Here is a 5,282-nt window from a genome sequence, read left to right as displayed (position 1 = left end):
GTTATTAGCTATCGAGGGTTTCGGAGACTATGGTTATGAAGGATGCTTGTTGACAGTTCGTCACAGTAACACACTTAGAAAATCTGCTCAAATTTTCAAAAGTTCTGAAATAACCCGTCTTTTAGGGAAGTGTAACGGGCTGCTTTTGATGTGGTACTCGAACGAATTGAGGTTGTGGAACCCTAGTATTAGAAAATCATTGGCAATTCCCCTTGTCCGCTTTGTCGCCCATGGTTCTGCCTGTTGTGTTTCTATTTGGATACGCGAATGATAGTAAGGATTACAAAATCATTGCAATATCGTTCAAGAAGATGAAATTAGGATGACGGGGCCTCGTCGAAATATGCGTGTTGCGGTTTATACGCTTAATGATCAACAATGGAGACTGAGAGATAATCATGACCTTAATATCAGTTGTTGGTACTTCGGTCATATGTTTCCACATAATTATCATCAAACAAATGTATTAAAAGCTTTAAACTTTCAGGGGACAGCATACTGGATCAATAAGGACCCAAATAGCCCTGATAGCTATGAATCAACTCATCTCGTTTCTCTTGACTTTGATTTGGAAAAATTCAGCTACTTGGAACTCCCATTTGCTTCGGAGAAAAGATGGGCATTGAATTTTGTGTTTCGTCTTGGGGAATCACTTGCGGTTTTCAGTGCTTTTTATGAAACTGCACGCATATGGGTGATGAAACAGGAAGTGTGGACTCCGTGGTTTTCCGGGCCTTTAAGTTGGGATAATTGCCCACAGGAAACACCAGTGTTCTATAGCGAGAGTGATGCTGGTAGGTGTCTTCTCTCTGGAAAGTACTCGTATAATATTGATAGTTGCCAAGTTCGGAGTCTTGGTAGACAAATGAGCAGTCATTTGAATTTTTTTTTTTTTTTTTTTTTTTTGGACGAAAGGAACAACTTTAATTAAAATACGAAGAAACAGAGTTCAGAATACATCACGGGGGCGGGTCGGGGGAGAGTGGCTCACTAGCCAAAACAGAGTCCGAAATACAAAGATGAACAACAAAGGGAGGGGGGTAATCCCACTCAAAGCAGCCTAACGAAGAACTGGAGTCACAAATGGAATGATGGGCAATGGCATCAGCAACACGGTTGGCCGTCCTTTTCTCAAAAACAAGCTTCAAATGGGGTGAGTCCTGCAGGAGGTCCCTGCACTCAATAATAATGTTAGCACACGGTCCACAAGGGGCGGAGGGGCGTAAAATAGAGGTCACCGCATCAAGACAATCAGAAGCGATCAGGACATTATTCACATGGACTCTAGAGCGAAGGATCCCATCACGGATGGCAAGAACCTCACTAAGGAAAGGGTTAGGGGCAAGGAGGCGGGTGGACCAACCTAGTACCCAGGAACCAGAAGAATCTCTAATAACACACCCCAGACTAGCAAGGGAAGAGGAGGGGGAAAAGGCCGCATCAACGTTGGTCTTTAGCCAATCAAGCGGTGGAGGGGCCCAGCTCAAAGGGTAGCAAAAGGCATCATGGGGGGTGGTAACCACAAGGGGGCCAGAGTGGGTGCGATTAGAGGCATGGATCCAGGCAGAGGTCTGGGAGGAGACGGAGGCACAAAAGTAGGAGGGGGAAAGAAGGTTAGGAGTGGAGAAGGTAAGATCGCAACGTCTAAGCCAAAGACGCCAGAGAAGGAAGGTGAAGAGGGTAATCCAGGAAGAGGATCGGGAAGTACAATTTGCAAGAATCCAAGGTTGAAGGTCTAAAGAGAAGAAAGAGTCAGGGGCGTTAAGGATGGTCCAACAATGGGAGGCAAAACAGCAGTCTCTAAGGGCATGGAGGGAAGTTTCCGGAATAGAAGGGTTGGGGCACAAGGAGCAGGAAGGACTAGGCAAGATGTTTCTCCCAAAGAGAGAGGCTTTATGTGGTAATTTATTCCACCACGCAAGCCAAAGGAAGACTTTGATTCTAGGTTGGGTTGGGAGGTCCCAGAGCCAGGACAGGTCAGAGGAGAGGGTGGAATTGAGGGCGGGAGAAGGGCGGCACAGGGAGAGATAGGTCTCACTGATAGAAAACTTGCCCTTAGGGGCAAGGGAGGTGGAAAGGGAGTCCGGTCTTGGTGAAGACGGGAGGGGGATGGAGAGGATATTAGTGGTGATGTGATCAGGTAGGACAAAGTCCAGGGAATCAAGATCCCAAGCCCCGTTAGTGATGATGGTATTCAACTTAGCCGAGGAGGAGGAGAGGGCTAAGGGGCCAAGGATGACCTTTCTCAGGGGGCCGCAGCTGAGCCAGGGATCTTCCCAAAGGCAAATAGAAGATCCGTCCCCAATGGACCAAGAGAGGTGGTCTTTGAGAGTGTTCCATCCTCTCCCAACATTTTTCCAAATGTGGGAGCCGCGGGAAAAAGATCGGCGGGTGGGAGAGCAATATTTGCTATGTAAAGCCTTGGCAGCACTGGAATGATTATTAAGGAGGATGTTTGTGCTGAGTTTAGCAGAAAGGGCATCATTAAGGGGAGCAGCAGCCTTAATTCCAAGGCCACCAAGGGTGAGGGGGAGAGTGACAAGATCCCAGTTAGCAAGATGGAGTTTATTTGCCGACTGACTAGACCAGAGGAAGTTCCTTGCAGTCTTATCGATTTCCCGCAGGATAGAGGAGGGGAGGTGGATGCATTGCATAGCATGGCTGGGAATAGCATTTATGGTAGACTTAATAAGGCAGATCCTACCAGCCCTAGAAAGGAATTGTGATTTCCAAGAGGCTAACTTAGACTTAATGTTATCAAGAATGAAGTGAAGGTCGGCCCTCTTAGGTTTTTTCCCCAGGAGGGGGAAGCCCAAGTAGCTGCCGAGGTTGAAAGTTTTCCTGATGCCCAGGGCGTCTTCAAAGAGGGCGACATCAAGAGGGGAGGTGTTCTTAGAGAAGGTGATCTTGCTTTTGGAACGGTTGATCATTTGCCCAGAGTTAGTGCAAAAGGAAAGAATGGTGTCTTGAAGAGAGCATAGATTCCTTTCCGAGGTTCTACCAAAGACAAGGATGTCGTCAGCGAAAAGGAGGTGAGAGAAAGAGACGCCCCCTTTTCCAAGAGGGAAGGGGGTCCACTCATTATCATGGCAGGCTTGGTGGATAAGGCGGGAGAGGGCTTCCATGCAGATAATGAAAAGATAAGGAGAGAGGGGGTCACCCTGCCGGATTCCTCTGGAAGGGAGGAAGGTGTCAAGGGGGGTGCCATTAAGGGTCACAAAGGCAGAGGTCGTGGAAATGCAGCTCATAATGAGAGAAATAGTATCAGGGTCAATATTGACCGTGACAAGGCAAGATCTAATGAAGTCCCACTCAAGTCTGTCGAAGGCCTTCTCAAGATCAAGCTTAAGAGCGAACCATCCGAGTTTACTCTTGGAGGTATGCATAGAGTGGAGGATTTCAGAAGCAATAATGAAATTTGAATCGGTACCCCTTCCAGGGATGAAGCTCCCTTGGTTGGGAGAGATCATAGAGTGCAACAGGGGCTTGAGTCTGTTAACAATAATCTTAGTAATCAGCTTGTAGGTAGTGTTACACAGGCTAATGGGTCGGAAGTTTGTGATGGATTGGGGGGAGGGGATTTTTGGTATAAGGGAAATAGAAGTTTTGTTGATGGTTTCAGGAATGGTTTTAGAGTGGAAGATGGTCTGAATGTAGGGGATAAAATCAGGCTTGATGATGTCCCAACATTTCTTGAAGAAGCCAGCATGGAACCCATCAGGTCCCGGGGCCTTGTTGGAGCCAAGGGAGAAAAGGGCGGCACGGATTTCATCTTCAGGGGGGATCAAGTACAAGGTGATGAAAGGGAAGCCAGAAGGGGGGGAGGTGGCGGTGGGGGCCAGGCACGCAGACTCTTTGCTAGAGGTGAAAAGATCAACGAAGAAGTGGGTAATATGGGTGTTCAAGGCATCATGCCCGGAGATCACGAGGCCGACATTGTTAGTAAGAGAAAGGATGCGGTTGAAGCTTCGACGGAGAGTGACAGACTTTTGGAAGAAAGAAGTGTTACGGTCGCCGTCAGTGAGCCAACTAATGTGGGAACGGTCTTTCCAATAAAAGTGTTCAAAGTCAAGAATGCAGTTGAGTTCTTGGGTGAGGGTATCATTGAGGTTAAGAAGAAAATTGGAGCTAGGATTAAGGCAAAGCTCTCGCTGGACACCAAGAAGGCGAGAGGAGAGCCGTTTTCTCCTAGAGGGAAGGTTACCGAAAATCGAATTTGCCCAGTCACAAATGGTTAGGCTAAGGTTGGTGAGCCTAGTTGGGATGGGGTCAGTTAGGGAGGGCCAAGTGCAGGCAATGAGAGGGTAGAAAGAAGGTTCACAGGTCCAAAAAGTCTCGAATTTGAAGGACTTAGGGACGGGTTGCTGGGGAAGGGAAGTCTTGAGAATGATCGGACAATGGTCAGAGGAGAGGCGGGTGAGATGGTAATTATGGGAGTTCGGGTAGTGGTCAAGCCAAGATTGGTTAACCCAGACACGGTCAAGTCTCTCAAGGATGGGATTAAGACGTCTCTTATTAGTCCATGTGAATTTAGGTCCAGAAAAGCCAATATCAATGAGATTACAAGAGTTAAAGGTAGTCTTGAAGAGGTTAACTCTGTTGTGCTTTACACCCCTTCCCCCAATTTTGTCAGCACTACACGAAACTTCATTGAAATCTCCTAAACAAACCCAAGGGAGGTCATGATTAACATAAATATTGGAAATGTCATTCCACAAAATCTTTCGAAACCTGAACTTTGGACTCGCGTAAACCGCAGAAAGTAAGAAAATAAAGGAGGTACGGGGTACCTGAACCACCACGTTAATCAGCTGGTCAGTTTTATTGAGAAGGGTGACAGCTGCCTTTCCCGCATTCCACATGATAATAATGCCGCCAGTGAACCCCACCGGGTCCAAAATCTCAAAGGAGTCAAAAGGGAGCTTGCGCACGATGACCAAGGAATTGGGGGTCTGAACTCTGGTCTCAGAGAGAATCACAATAGAAGGGTTATGGGCGTTAATGAGGTAAGAAAGGTGGGTGCGAAAAGAGGGCCTAGCAATACCACGACAGTTCCAGTAAAGAATATTCATATTGGAGGGAATGGAAAAGGGGGTAGCTGGGTCAGAGTGGTTGACCCCGTCCTCTGCCACGTCGTGCACGAGGCTTGAGAAGTCGCTGGGGTTGAAGCGGTTCAGACCGCACAAGGTTAGGAGCAGCTCTCTGTGTTCCAGCCCCCGCACTTGAACCCAACTGATCCAAACATCCAGAGCTTTCAGCAGAGTGGCAGTTCTGAAGATTAC

This window comes from Silene latifolia, chromosome 6, assembly GCF_048544455.1.
Source record: "Silene latifolia isolate original U9 population chromosome 6, ASM4854445v1, whole genome shotgun sequence".
NCBI classification, from domain to species: domain Eukaryota; kingdom Viridiplantae; phylum Streptophyta; class Magnoliopsida; order Caryophyllales; family Caryophyllaceae; genus Silene; species Silene latifolia.
The sequence above is the reverse complement of the archived record's forward strand: the minus strand, read 5'-3'. Positions refer to the sequence as shown.